This window comes from Dermacentor variabilis, chromosome 2 (assembly GCF_050947875.1).
Source record: "Dermacentor variabilis isolate Ectoservices chromosome 2, ASM5094787v1, whole genome shotgun sequence".
Taxonomy (NCBI): Eukaryota; Metazoa; Arthropoda; class Arachnida; order Ixodida; family Ixodidae; genus Dermacentor; species Dermacentor variabilis.
The window spans coordinates 251067607-251083254 of record NC_134569.1 but is presented as its reverse complement, the minus strand read 5'-3'; the positions used below and the strand labels follow the sequence as shown (position 1 = coordinate 251083254).

Below are 15648 nucleotides of genomic sequence, written 5' to 3'. Positions count from 1 at the left end.
CTCAAGCAGAAGCCGCGGTTAAGAAAATTGTGCACCTTGCAAACCACGCAAGTCCTATATACATAATAAAAATGTCAGTCCTGCAGGGGTATGTTCTGCACAAGTAAAGAGCAGGATTTTGGCTACAGCGAGTAAATCACTGTTGGCTGCTGTTCGAGCTTACGCAATCGTCGCAAAACCACTGCTTTTGCTTGGGTGCCTGCTTTATTCCAATACAGCTGTAGTGGAACCAGCCGTACTTACAGTTTTTGCCGTCGCATGCAAGCATTTTTCCTTGCTCTGGTCCTTGACAGTAGCGAAATGTACCTGCTCTAGCTGAAGAATTCATGCTCTTCTTTTTTGTGAAATATCCTGCAAACAGCTCAGGCAAGATTGCCTTAGTAAAAAAATTGAAAGCTGTTTTATTGATGTTGTCGAAAAAATATTGTCCTGCTGTATTATCTCAACACACATCGATAGTGGGTCCATACCATGAAATCACAGTACGGAAGATCGCACACTGCCAACTGTGTTTGAATTTGGTAAAAATAGGTGTGGCTGTGCTTCAGGTGCAGCTTCCCACTCACTACTTTGAGGCAGAAGTCAGCATTGTTTACAGCCACTTGCTCTACTGTGGTATGAGCTGTTGAATGCAGACACTTAACTTCGACGAGTTCCCTCCCACAACATGTGCTTGTTACTGAACTGTCGGGACTGGCTGCTAGGTATGGGTACTTAGTGCTCAAGAAAACGCCCGTCTTATTGTGCTGGAAATTAGTGTGGTGTTTTTTCATCTCAGCTGCATATTCTGCAATTGCATCTGCTTCATGACCATTATCCCACCGTGTGGCTGCTGTTGAAAACTACTGCAGTTTGGGATAGCATATCCTTTTCAGCAAGCTCGCTGAGGGCTGAGTTATAGTGGTACTACATACGCTCTTCATCACTGAAGCTGTGATCCTTCCAGCACGATATTTAAACCGCGCTGGACATTTCGAGTGCTGCCTTGTCACCTCTTCTACGTGATGCACCATTTATTCGGTGATGGTCAGCTGAGGGAACATGTTTTTGGCACGAGAGAGAAGTACTGGCAGGTTCTCAGACTGTGCTTCGTGACATGACAGCTCTCGGAGGTTCGGAGGCTCACTGTTCTTGGGTGGTACAAATCTGTCACTGTACTCTGGCAGGATCATAAATATTGATGTTGGGACTCCATCATCAACGTTCGAATAAAAGGTTCTAAGCTCTTCCACTGTTGGAGGTGGCAAAGCTGATGGCTTTGCACCGACTTGTTGCTCTTTGTCAAATGGTCTCGCAGGAATGGCATCCATGAATCTTTTCTTTTTCTTTCGATGATGTGAAGTAAATGTCTTTGAGTCTCTTGTACTCTGTGCAAGAGCGATGTGCGGGGAGGGAAACATTTGTCTTTTGTGTACACGTCAAGCGCTCTCTGATGCGCACCGCGGTCTCCATTGCGAAAAGTGTTGCACCAATATGGGAACAGGCTTCACCTGGACCAGCCATGCAGGTACAGTGTGCTGTGCATATGCTTCCGTCGCTGTCAACCAGTATCCAAGATTTCAGTGGACCTTCTCGCAGGCGCTGGGTGTGGCCGACCTGTAGTAGAATGGATTCACTTATGCTTAGGAATGACTAAATGCAAGCATTTATTTGCTGTGCTTCTTAATATGTCTACACTGGGCCCGTGTATATATTTGCCTTTAGTTTTAGCCGATCATTGGAACAGCGAGAATTTCCATTTTAAGCTCCGTATGGCACCTTGCTGCCCCCTCTGCCCTAGTAACTCTGTTTTTAATAGTGCAAAAAGGAGTTAACTGTTATAGCAGTGGGCTCAACTTTTTACGCCTACATTTAACGAGAGTCTCACAAGGCAGTATTTAGGTAGGCGAAGAGCGAAATATTGTATTTTGCGTCGTAAACAATGCCCAGCAACGTCAAGCATTTGGGGCAGTGAGAAGCGCACGGTGCCGCAATAAACAGCTAAGGAACTAGGTCACAGAAGTGGGTACCCTGTTAACAGTGTTATTCCAGTGGTATGGATATATAAGTATATTTTTAAAATGATTGCAACCTTACCTCGCTCAACACGATGACACGCTTGGACGGTAGCCGCATTGCTGTCACGTCGCTCACGCAGCCACTTGTGAAGTAGTTGTGAGCTTCGAGAGACTTGTACGCTTTCATTTCAGTGAGCGATACATGGTTCGTCGACAGCACCAAAGAATTTACAATGTCAGCATGCGTCGTAACCGGCAGGAAGCTAACGTCCGTCGTCGTGTCAGTCCTGCGCATAACGTGAACGGATCAATGCCGTCACACATGATTACTTTCGCTTCGTAGCGAGCACGCGTCGGACCCACTAGGTCGGCAAAATATAAAAGGCAGAATTCCTTCCGCCTGGCCGTTGCCGTCATTTAGTACGCGATAGTTCGCAAATTACAATATCAACGCTGAAAGACCACCGAAACATTCGCACGCATCAGTTGCAGTACTCCTGCTTGGCGGACGAGTGCTAGCAGACGACGGTGTGACATCACGTGAAAACATAAACGCTGCGTAGCTGCGTGATCGCTGCAAGCTAACGTTTAAAAAGCCTTCGCTATGCAAGCTGCATTGGCTTCCGCCTGCACTAAAGTATGCCCTTAATGATTTTTCTTTTCATGTTGTCGGAGCAAAACTTCGAGAAGTTGAATTTACCACGAAATATTTCTCATTTAATTTGGTTTCTTGTTTGGGCATGTGCAGTGACATATCAGGAATGTTTTTACGGGGAAGTCGGGGGGGGGGATGGCCTCCCTAGCTAGTACGCCAGTGGTCATGTTCTCAGTGCAGAGGGTGAGTTGGGCACCACTTTCCATCATGAATAACCCATCATGAATAACCACAGCAAGAAAGGTGCTTAATATGCAGTTCTTTTATTTGTGCCTTTATTTTCAGGTCAACCATTCTCATAGGCTACGGGACCCCCTACAGAAGGTGTGCGTTCTTGCCGAAACCAATGGGGTCATTGTCACATCTCATTGCACCTGCATGGCTGGGCTGGGTGAAGCGTGCTCACACATCGGAGCAACACTGTTTGCTGTTGAGACAGCTGTGCGAATTAGAGATGCCAGAACGTGACATAAAAAAGCAGCGTGTGGCTGCCAGCGCATAATTCACACGCACAGTATAAGCGCCTGAAAGACATTGATTTCTCGTCTTTTCAACAAAAAACAGAAACAAATGGAGAGCATGGATCCTGACTCAAATGCTGTGGATACAGATGATCATACAGAAGCAAGGCTACCAGTGTCACCACCACCAACAGACGAAGAGCTGAAGCAGTTCTATGCGAATGTGGCACAATCAGGCGTAAGGCCAGCACGCTTTATGGCACACCCAAAGTACAGTGGGCTCTCTCAGCCACCGCGACAAAGAGAGCCGCAACTTCTTCGCAATCTGGCATGTGCAGACGCGTGTTCTGACGACCGGCCTGCACTAATTACACGCGCAGAAAAGTTCCTCATGGAGCTCACAGTAAGCTAAGAAATGGTTGAGCTTGTTGAAAGCATTACAAAAAATCAAGCGAAATGCCAAAAGTGGTATGCATATCGAGCTGGGCGCATCACTGCGCCAATTATGAAGAATGCGTGCACAACAACAGTTAGTAAACCTTCTGTAAGCCTGGTAAAGACAATTTATTATCCTGAACAGCATCAATTTTATTCTGCAGCAACAGCTTGGGGTCTTCAGCACGAAACTGATGCACTGCACAGCTATGTGCAAGAAATGATGAAGCGGCTCATTGACTTTACAAATCACAGGGCAGGTGTGTACCTAAGCTCTACACACCCATACCTAGCAGCAAGTCCAGATGCTTCTGTTGAATGCACATGTTGTGGAAAAGGCACTGTCGAGGTTAAGTGCCCATACATGTAAGGAGATACAGAGTGCACTCAATACCAACAACTTCTGCATCGAGCTCACCAATGGCATCCGGCGCTTGAAGCGGACACATGCATATAATTTTCAAGTGCAGACTCAGGTGGCTGTGTGTCGTGTTGCGTATTGTGATTTTGTCGTCTGGACGCCACAATCCTTGCACATAGAGAGAGTGAAGAGGGACGATGCCTTTTTAGAAAAGATGTTACCATCTGCAAGAGAGTTTTTCACTCATGTTATCTTTGCACAGTACTCCACCAGGACAAACAAGGTATCCACCAGCAGCACTGAGAAAAATAGTTTCTGCTACTGCCAGGGCCCCGAAGCAGGGAAACTGCTGGCATGCGATGGTTTTGGATGTAAGTACAAGTGGTTCCACTATACAAGTCTCGAAATAAGACGTGCTCCAAAACAAAAGTTATGGCTTTGCCAAGAATGTGCCACTAGTGCCAGCAGCCAAGGACACAACCAGACAGAAGCCACAGCCAGTGTGGGTAAACAAAAACAGTCAGTCGTACTCTACGTCTCACTCTAAACTAAGCAACCTATTAGATGTTAACTGAGCAAGAAAAGGACCATGTCCTTCAATATTTTCATATCCTTACTGGGAAAATCAGTTCCAATAACAACTGTGCTACCTGTGTGTTTTTTCGTAGCAGGTTACCTAATAAATGTTTGCATTACTTGGCTTTCTTATATCCTAGTAATAATGTATGTGTTGAGTATGATCTGTGCATAAGGCATTTAAATTTGTTCCCTTGTGTTGACATTTTGTGCATGTCCCTTTTGTCTCCTCTATTCTATTAAACTAATCAGCTAGTTATATGCTAGACTTTTTTGACACATTTCACTGCATTATTTTTAAACTTCGCTGTTCTTTTGGCTACTATTGCATTAACTATTATTAGGGGGTGTCTGGATTTCAATGTTATCCTATATTCCAGTGTTACATGCGATCCTTGAATATTGTAAATGTTTTCTCCCTTTTTATGACCCTATTTATGCTCTGCTTTAGAAGTGTGTCTGCTTTATGCTTTCATATCGCATGAGCTTGGCAGTATTGTTAATAAAGTTGCCCAGCTGTACCTGCATATTTTGTTTATTTGTGGTACCATGAGCACTTCTCGTGAAGGACAGAGAGGGGTGGAACTACACATTCTGATGTATAACGTACAAAATACATTAGCACAAAGTATAAAATGATACACTGAGCAATATCTTCAGAACCAGAATAGGAGATAAAACAGCAATTATAGACAGAAAATGATATATACATAGAGCAGTACAGATTGTACAGGAAGTAGTAATAATAAAACCAAACAACGATGAAGAACATGTGCATAACAACCTTGCATCAGAGACGAGAGCATCACGTAATATTTCAGAGTACCGCTTAACGGTTGTCTACACACTAGTTCGTGGCACAAATGAAAGCGAGTAACTGAAAATTAAGGTAGTGTTTCTGCCTTGCCACAACAACCTTTTGTAAACACAATGACTTTGCATTAACCCAGACCCTTGTTTTCAGGAAAACTAGTGCATGCAGCTTCAATAGCATTTACTTCCATGTAGGCTACTGTAACGGTACATAAGGAGTATTTGAAGCTAAAATGTATATCGCATTCTGTTGCTTGAGCTTAGATATTACACAAGCAGTACTTGAGACAGTATTTTAGAAACATTCTATCAGAATATTTCTATGCATAAAACTTTGATTCAGTCTTGCCTTTGTGATTTCGGAATAAACATTTGTGCTAATGGTGCCCCAAGATATAATAAATCTGAGCAGTAGTACTTGAACACTATCCGCAAAGCTAAACACTTGTTCTGTAATAAAAATCTTCGTCACATGATATCAGATAACCTTCGGAAATTCTGGCACATTGTAAATCCTCAATCACACCGACCAATCAGTATTCCAAATGAAATAGGGGATCCCTCATCAGACTGACTGTGCCAGTGTGGTTAATGCAACTTTTTCGTCTGTTTTCACCCAAGATTCCGACAAGCCTCTTCCAGATTTTCCTGCGCAAACTATGCCAGAGATGCCTGACATCATCTTTTCGTTCAACGGTATCAGTACTTTAATAGATAATCTCAAGTTGTCGCCATCTGCTCACCCTGACAAACTAACTTCTAAGCTCCTAAAAACATTACAATTATTTCCGCTTCTTTTAGCCTTGAAAATTTCCAGTCATTAACCACACGCAACCTACTATATGAGTGGGGGGTCGGAAAGGTCATTCCGGTCTACAATTGTAACAGAGATTCGCCACTGAACTACCGTGCAATTTCGATAACAAGCATCCCTTGCAAAATCATGAGACATGTTTCATTTCATTTCATTTTATTACCTTAAAGACCCCTTGATAGGGGTATTACATAAGGGGTGGGAATACAATAGTACATAATTTGCATAATACATAAGTGAACACGCAAACAACAACAAAAAACTGTATGTGATAAAGGGTTACATACGTCAACGCAAATACATAGAACTAAGTAATACAAACTAAACTTGCACGAGCATATAAGTCTATTAACACAAGTTATTTCTATTGTGAAAAGTGCGCAGTGACACTCTCCATGAATGTACTAGGGCAAATGATGGCGGAGATTTGGTGGGGCAGATTGTTCCAATCTGTAGCGGCATGGCAAAAGAATGAGGCGGAAAAGGTAGCAGTGCGCATGCGAGGGCGGCCCACTTGAAAAGTGTGGCGTGTACGATGAGATGTTCGGGCTGCGGGGAGGATATAGGGTGGTTGATTCATGTCTTATTCTCTCACATAGAGGATTTTCTCAACTCACAGGATTTTGTTCATCAATCGCAGTACGGTTTCCGTAAAGGACTGTCATGAGAAACTCAATTGGGCATCTTCCTTCATGGCTTACATTTAAATTCTGCTACTAATACTGCACAGACTGATGCAATTTTTCTTCACTTTGCTAAAGCCTTCAGCAAAGTTACTCATCAACGCGTACTTCTAAAGCTTGAACACCTTAACTTTCACCCCAATGTCCTAAGATGTATTAAACAATTTCTCTCTAAGCGCTCACACTTTGCGCAAATAAACAAGAATGCTTCTAGTCCACTTCCACTGATATCAGGCATTCCACAGGGTTTTGTGTTTGGTAACCTCCTTAATATATGTTAATGATCTGCCTCTTTGCGTATCTAAACATATCTAAACATGTAGTTCCAAATCAAAAGTACGCTGCCAATGCCAGTTGCGGAAAGAATCCTGCTAGCATGCACAAATGACAGCAAAAAGGTTTCTCTATACAATTCTGCAACAGGGACTGAATTATGTAGCTGCTCCTGTATTCTCGGGAACGACAGAAGGGTACAAATTTGTGAGAGCGCAGCACAATGTGACAATCTTGTCCAGTGTTGCGTACTCATGCCCTTGCTTACACATGACAAAGTCGATCGGTTGAATAGATTTCATAATAGTGCCGATCATAGTAATAGCCGATCACCCTTTCGGCATGGATCCTTACATTCGCTAACTTTCGCGTGCGAGCGACATCAAGCGCTGAAAGTTGGCTTTTACCCTTGGTGAATGCAGGGATGTGCAATGCTGCACAATACAGGCCCACGCTGTCGCCAATGTCAAATCCTCGGTCTGCCAAAACAACGTCCCCTTGCGTTAGTTTGTCGAGTATGTCACATTGCTCAGCGCTATGTTTATCACTTGTCCTTCCACCCCAGCCTTCAGATATAAATGTAATTACACCTTGGGGGGATATCCCTACTAAGAATTTCGCAGTATTGCTCCAATTGTATTGAGACCATGCTGCGCTTCTGGGTAGCAAAGATGATGCCTTTCAATGTTGAATTCAAAACAGTCAAGTATGACCGCTACTTTCACCACAAATGAATCCACAAATGCTTGTGGCATTGTTTGCTGGATTGCCTTCCTTGATGGCCATACTATCTGTGATCTAAGCCTCCAAAATGCAGCATGGAGCCATTTCTCCAGGGTCCTGCTTGCAGTGGACTGCGAAACGGCAAATCTGTAAGCAAGATCCTGTAGAGGAAAGTTCCACTTCAACTTCATCAAAAAAAAAAGAACAAACAGCTGAAATTTAGGCGAGCTATATTGGGGCGTGAGGTTCGCCACCACTTCAATAAGATTAAAAGTTGCCATCAAAATCAAGAAATTTGATACACCTGTGTAAAAAATCTCTTCGTCATTGTCATCACGGAGTGATGCCTCTATTATCGCCAGCTGCTCCTTCGGCTTCCCTGACTCTGAAGCTCAGTGGCAAGCCTCTGGTTGTCTGCATTGAAGGAGTTCAGTGTTGATTTTAACTGCCTTGCTTGCTCTGTTGATATCTCAAGGCCAGACGCAAGCCTTTGCTTGTCCACCTCGATGCTCGCAATGTCGTTCATTGTTAGGTCTGTCTGGGTGACAGCAACTGCAAGAATTAAAAGGAAAGCGCGTTAGTTTTTATTCCAAGGATGCTGAAATAAAAGGACGTCACTGCCAGGCAGGCTGCTAGTACAAACCTTTATTGGTGCCATGGTCAGCCGAACAGCTTGGGGATTGGCGCTCGTCGGATGTACAATTTATGGTTGACGCACTGTGAAGTCGAGACCCGCTGCTACAATCTAGCTGGAGTGCATCCACGCTAGCAGCATATGAAGTTTCGCCAGTGGTACTTGTACTGGCGGCGTTCGCCTTCCTGGAACGTCTCATGCGGTGGTTGTAGCGCTAGGTCAACTCGCCTGCTGAGGGACCGTTGCGTCCGTGACCCAAGAGCTGTGACGGCGCCGAGTCGGGGTTCCCGTCATCCATCAATGCTGAGGGCTTCCCTGCAAACCGAACGAGGCGACGCATATTTAAGACATCGCAAGTGATCGAACGCGGTACATTCACCAACGGATCGAGAAAACTTTCGGCACGCATCTCCGCAAGCGCAGTAATATGCTCGCCGAGCCCGGCGGGGAGTGTCGGCTGTAAACTCTCAGCTAGCAAATTCTGTACGATCGTAATTAAGCTAAATACAAATTGTAATACATAATAGTTCGCTTACCTGAGATGAAATGACGACCGCACACACGAATGTTGTCGAGGTTCTTCAAATCCTGGCGGTTTATATGCGCAAGCCACTCGCGCCGCCGTTTTTCCGACAACTGTCTTGTCCATTTCCAGGTTATGACTTTCGGCAGGTGAAGCATTCCTGTTCCCGGGTCTCTGTTATTTGGCTTGGCAGACGAGCTGCTGCGGCTGCGGCAGCCGTACATAGCTCATATAGTCATGATATCGCACAGCAAGGCACATCTGCAGTCGAAACTTGCAGAGCTTCACGTGCATGCCATGGCCAGCGGCCTATAGGTTCCCCAAGATGGCGCCGCCGTCAACCGGAAGTCGCGAAGTATCCTTGAATGCCGTACGTGCATACTATGTATATATTCTAACACGAAAGGCTGCCGATCCACACTGCACGTGTTGTGCAAGAACTGCTGGAAGAGCGCACCGTCACTCTCTTGGAGTGGCCGCCTCAATCGCCGGGCGCCAACATAATTTAATATGTCTGGGGCTCGTTGAAAGTATCGCTGGGGCACCATCCCCTCTATCAGTCGCCCGATGATAGGTTTCGATCCACCATCGTCAGCGACTGAGACGGGCTGCGAATGAACACATCCCTGATCAAGTCACTGTACACTTTACTGCCTTCCAGGATGAGCGCTGTCATCGCTGCCGCTGGGGACATGACGAGATACTAACGGAGCCTGACGTGTCCAATTCCCCGCCGGTGGGCTAGGTCTGTCTGGTGTAGTGATTGACTGTCGAGAAAAATCACTTCCAGCTCGTTGTCTTAACCTAAAACTTTCACTTAATCGTATACGTTTGTTTAATTGTGTTCGATCCCCATAGTTATCATTGTTGAGTGCTTTGTTTTCCTTTCGAGTCAAATAAAGACTGTGCACGTTGCGCGCACATCTTGGTGCGTCTTTTCGCTGCTTATTACGGTAGCACACACAGTGAAGAAATATACGTGCACGTGCCCAGTACCCTGGCCTTTTAAAAGAACAAACGAAGCATGCTGTCAAAACAAGTTTGTGGAACTCCATTATCGCCAATGAAGGCTCAGAGTTTGGCGTCGCACAACGTTTATTAAAGAATATCAGCTCAGATCCCGCAGTAACGATGAAATCGGTGCACTGCCCCTGACAGTAGCACGCTTCCCGACAATGCGGCCAGCAATCTGTTGCCTCGATGGCGACAACGGACTTCCATCGACACTGTGCGGAAATAAACAAAATATATCGCTGTATAGCACAAGTACGACATGTGCACACAACTTTAACTAGTACGTCCCCTACAATATGGAATAGAGGCAGCAGTGTAGACAGCTTGGCCATTTTTTAAGAGTGCTCAAGAGACGGAAATTGAAAGTATTAGTAATCATTCCTGCTTCAGCAATGCCGGTGCGACCAAGACGCGGGCGTGTATTGTCCAGTAATTCGATCGATCGCTGCAGTGGTGATGCGGGAACGAACTCCGGTCATGTTCAATGCATCGTGCACATAATCAATTTCTCGGCACGCTTGAACTCCGGCCACTGCTAGCGCATACAACAGAAGTGGTTTGCATTCTTGGGTAGCGCACACACAAACGAAACACGAGAAAGAAGACAGGACAAGCGCTCGTCGAACAACTGAAAGCTTTTATATGAATAAAAAGATTATGTACCGAGTAATTATTAAATTCATGTGGGTTACATATAAAAACCGTCATACACTCAGGAGTGGTCAATGAACGAGCTCGCTTCGTTTGCCAGTTGTTTACTTCGCTCGGCGCACCCCAGTAATCCATGTCTGTCGTCTGCTTTTTTCGTACCGTTTTCTTGTGAATCTGGAGAATTTCACTGGTGGCATCAACCCTTTCGTGTTTACATTGCTGTCGTGACAGTTAACAACACAGTCATAATTTCCGGTCATCCGAAGAGGTGCCGTCGCAAACAAGAGATGTCTCGCGCGAAGCGCGAATTGAACGCAGGCGCGACCGCTAAGAGAAACCGCGGCGGAAACCTACACATGTTGGAGATGAAATCGTTTCGCCAGGGGAGAAACGAGCGTTGGCGTCAAGGACGAAACTTGGCGTGCGGTCGTCCATATTTGGCTTTGCAGCACAGTCAGAGCGTCCTCTCGCGCCTGGTGCTTCAACACGTGAAACCGGGTGGGAAGTTAAGTCTTTATAGCCTTGAAGTAGTAGCTTGGAAGTGGCAAGAGTAATAGCTATTAGTGGCTTTTCTGTGTGTGTCTTGGTAGCGGTAATACTGCTTCGGTAGGAATGGGAGACCGTGGCCGCGTAGTTGAGCACGTGCAAAAGCGTGGCATACGTGAAGTCTGCGCGGCATTGATTGCTTTTAAAACATTAGTGAGAATTTGCGGCATTTTAGGGATTTAGAGTCTGTGCTTATAGGTTTTTTCTAGAAGGCACGTGCTCTGCTTTATTATAGTATTATAGTATTTGCATTAGAAAATACCATGCAATACATGGCGAGAAAGACGGGAAAGCAAGCAGTGCGCGGGGGGTCCCTCAAGGCAGATGAGGAGACAGATGAGAATGGAGATGGCATCGAATCAACCGGCACACAATGTGCTGTTGATACTAGGCGGCAGGAAATGGAGGTTTTCCAGAATGAGCTTGTCAAACAGGTCAAAGAGTTCAAAAATGAGCTAAAAAGGCAGCGTCATGTATGGAAGGTAGTGGGAAAAGACTTCAAGCAGCCGAGCAAAAGCAGAACAGGGCCGCCATTGTGAACGAGAATGGGCGTGACTGGTGCTCCTGTCAGTCCCCCGACGTGACAGGAAGAGTGCCAGCAGAGTACGTGGAACACGTGCAACGTGGTGAGAGGGTAGCTGCAAAGAACGGCACCCACCTTGACGCGGCCACGCAAATAAAGCAGGACCACAGTGGCCAATTCCCTTTGTGAAGTCCGAATCACGCTTAAATCGACAAAGCGAAGCAGGGAGAAGAAGGAAGGAGTGAAATAGTGATTATCGCCGGCGACTCAAACTTGGCTAGGAGCTCAGAAGCAATTCTGGAAAGGATGAAAGGCGATAAAGGAGTGGCGGTAGTGACATTTCCGGGGCGGAGGCTGGGTTCGGTCCTGGAGCGAGCAAAAGCAAAGCGCGCGGAAAATGCCCGTGTTCGCAACCTTGTCATAGTAGCAGGTGGGCTAAATGACGTACTAAACAGGAAAGGGACTGGACTAGCCTAGCGATTGGCGAAGGGGGTAGACGACTTGCTCGAGCTGTTCTCTCACTTGCACATCATAGTTTGCACAGTGCCGGAGGTGCCTGTACATGATAGTCAGGTACAAAGAGCCGTAGTGGCTGCTAATGAGGAGATATGGGAAATTACCCAAGAGAAAGGTTTCGAGGTTGCCTAAGTAAACAGGGAGGTGAGAAGGGGTGGTGGTTCTGAACGAGATGGGAACCACTTCAATTGCAAGTTTGCATGAGAAGTGGGCTGGCAATTTGCTGGCCCCGCTGTTGCTTTTTTAGGGGGCCCACGGGTGCTCAGGAGGTTAGAATAGGCAGTATTGAAGAAGGTCCCGTAGGGGTACCTCAATATAGCAGCGCCGTCAATAACAGAAATAGGAGGAAAACAAGAAAACAGCTTTCAATGCACTAGGCTACATCAACATGCAGGGCGGCAGAAGAAAGTAAAAGTGGACAGAGATAGAGGAGCAGTTAAATAAAGATCAAGAAGGGGTTTGTGCTGTTACAGAAACGCACATTAGAGACTCGGAAGGCAGTTATTGCGAAATATGTTTGGAATGGTGCAACAGAACTAAGTCGGAAAGAAAGGGAGGGGGACACGGAATGCTTATCCATCATGGGGCCAAACGGAAAAGAGTAAATTCAATATGTCAAGAGCAGCTTTGCTTATCAGGTACAATGGGTGAAAAAAAGAACTTGACTGGACATAACGTATCTGTGGACCGGAACTAATTGCACAGAGAAGAATCAAGAGTTAGTGGAATCCATAAATGCTAATATTAAGTGTTTCGGGAATGATGCCGAAATCATCCCATTAGGTGACATGAATGCCCACATAGAGGATCTACATGGCTATACCGAAAACACCGCGAAGTATATGCTGGATCTTTGTGAGCCACATTACCTCATTATCGCGAATACAGGGCTTAAGTGTGACGGGCCAATCAGGTGGGAAATGGGAAACCCGCAATCGACCATTGATTACTGTCTGATGACAGAAGAAATTCATGATAAGTTGGGGGAAATGGTCATTGATAAGGGAGGGTATAGCAGCATAGGCAGTGATCATAAACGAATCTCTTTGAAAATGGGATATGCACCTGGAAACAAGAGCAAGGAGTGAAAAATGGCCAGTACAAATTTGAATGCTGAACAATTAACAAATATTGTCAAAAGAGTCAAGGAAGAACTTTGGAAATGACCAATTAAAGAGAGGGAATATAGTTAGCTGCTAAGTGTAATAACGACAGAAATACGGAGAGAAAAGACATGTTCGTTGGAAAGGAAAAAAAACCGATAAGCTGGTGGAACAGGGAGATGCGAGAAGCGATCGCCGAATGACAGAAAGCATCCCGAGAGCACAGGCAGACAAAGAAGGCGCAGTTGTCGCAGGATGAAGTAGCCAGCAAATGGGAAATATACAAGGAGAAAAACTCCATGGTTCAATTACTGGTGCAAGCAAAAATAAAAGGTGAACGTGAATGTTGGTTGTCAGAAATACGTGCATAAAAGAAGGCCACACCTAGATCACTTTGGAACCACATAAAAGTATTAGGCAGGAAGTCAACAACTATACGACAACATATCATAGACGAAGATGGAAACAAACTGGCAGGGGAAGCCGCAGCAAATTACATCCGAAAATAACAGCTGAATCTTCCAATGACGAGGATGAAGAAAAAGAGAGCATGAAAGAGTACCAGATGGAAAAGGAGCTGGTGCTGATAAATCTTAATTTGGAAGAAAGCCGGAAAGAAAATTCCTACTCGCACGGCCACAGGACTAGACGATGTTCTCGTTAGGCTGTATAATGACCTAGGACGAAAAGTAAGGAAGCTCTGGTGGAAGAACCCTAAAAGATAGACGAATAACAGACGGTTGGGGACAAAGTAGAATAAATTGAATTTATAAAGGTAAGTGGGAGAAAGATAGAATTCACTCATATAGACAGGTTAGCAATGCAGGAAATCAAATTAAAGGTGCGAGCATCGGCAGATAATAATGGAATTTCGGGATAACTTCACATTGGCTTCACAATAGCTAAGTATTTGGATGATAACTTTTTTGTTCTTACTCAGTGTATTTAAACATCAAGAGCCGAAAGCAGACCGTTATATGGGGCCTTTTTAGACATTACACAAGCGTATAACAGCGTAGAACATAACATTTTGTGGGATATTCTGGAGGAGAAAGCTTAGGCGACGAGTGTCTGCAGCTTGCGAGAGAGATTTACATAGAAATACCGTTTGCTTTGAATGGAAAGGGTTGTAGAGCGAGGAGAAAGGTGATATTGTTGCGCGAATGCGCGAATGCGAGGCAAGGGGTAGACGTCTTTCTTAGCAATGCAGTTTAGATGAGGAAAATATACGCACAAACGCCATGTGCCATCTTTCTTTTTTACAAGCACCACGGACGACGCCCAAGGGCTCGATGAAGGTTCAACGATGTCTTTGGCAAGCATCTGGTTCACTTCGACTTGAATAACCTTACGCTCTTAAGCAGAAACGTGATATGGCCGGCGATGAATAGAACTGGCATCAACATAATTTATGTGATGCTTAACAATTGAAGTCTGACCCAATTGGCGATTGTTGAGGTTGAATATGTCGTGATAAGAAACCAAAAGACGACACAGAGCTGCGGCTTGTTCAGGCAACAGGTCTGCAGCAATCATGGAACGAAATGTTGCGTCAGGGCAAATAGCATCCTGTGGACATGGTAAAGAATCTGAGCAGACGTCTGTTGAAAACGTCGTGAAATGGTCATCTCTTATAGTACGCAGCATTGTAACCGATATGCCTTGGGCTGGAACTTCCTCTGTCATACCAAAATCGACGACGGGGAGGCATGTCCGGTTATCGGCGACGGTGACGACGGAGTGGGGTACAGTACAGGGCACAGGAACAGGCGTGGCAGCGTAATAAACATCGGGCACAGGAAAAGATGACAGCAAATCGATGAAAGTCGAGTCTTTAGGCTGCAGGCGGATGAAGGCGGTCGTACTAAAGTTTTCGGCAGTTCAGTGCGAATAGGCGGGAGTAGAGGAAGTTCGAGTCAAAGGGAACCGGCAGAAGAGTCGATCAAAGGTGAATGCGCCGTAATAAAGCCGAGTCCTAGGATTAGTTCATGGGGCAATATGTCAGCACTGTAAAAAGAACAGGAACGTGGCGGTCGGTGTTACTTATACGCGAACTACATTTTCCAGTGACGCCAACAGCGCTGCCATCGGCCACGCGTACCGCTCGTGTAGTAGCTGGGGTGAGAACGTTCCTCAGTCGACGACGGAGGTGACGACTCAATATGGACATCTAGGTTCCAGTATCAATTACAGCCGTCAAAGGAACAACCCCAGTCGACGACGTCAAAGGAACAACCCCAGTCGACGACAACACCAAGTAAGTTCTGGATCGTTGGGTGCGTCAAAGGAGGATTTAGACACGACGAAGATAATGCAGCACTATCCCCAGGAGCTGCATGGACTAGTT

At 45.5% G+C, this 15648-nt stretch overlaps 1 pseudogene; it reads right to left on the bottom strand.

The window, feature by feature from the left end:
- Nucleotides 1-1281: 1281 nt before the first annotated feature.
- On the bottom strand, nt 1282-2414 carry LOC142570764 (uncharacterized; annotated as a pseudogene).
- Nucleotides 2415-15648: the final 13234 nt, after the last annotated feature.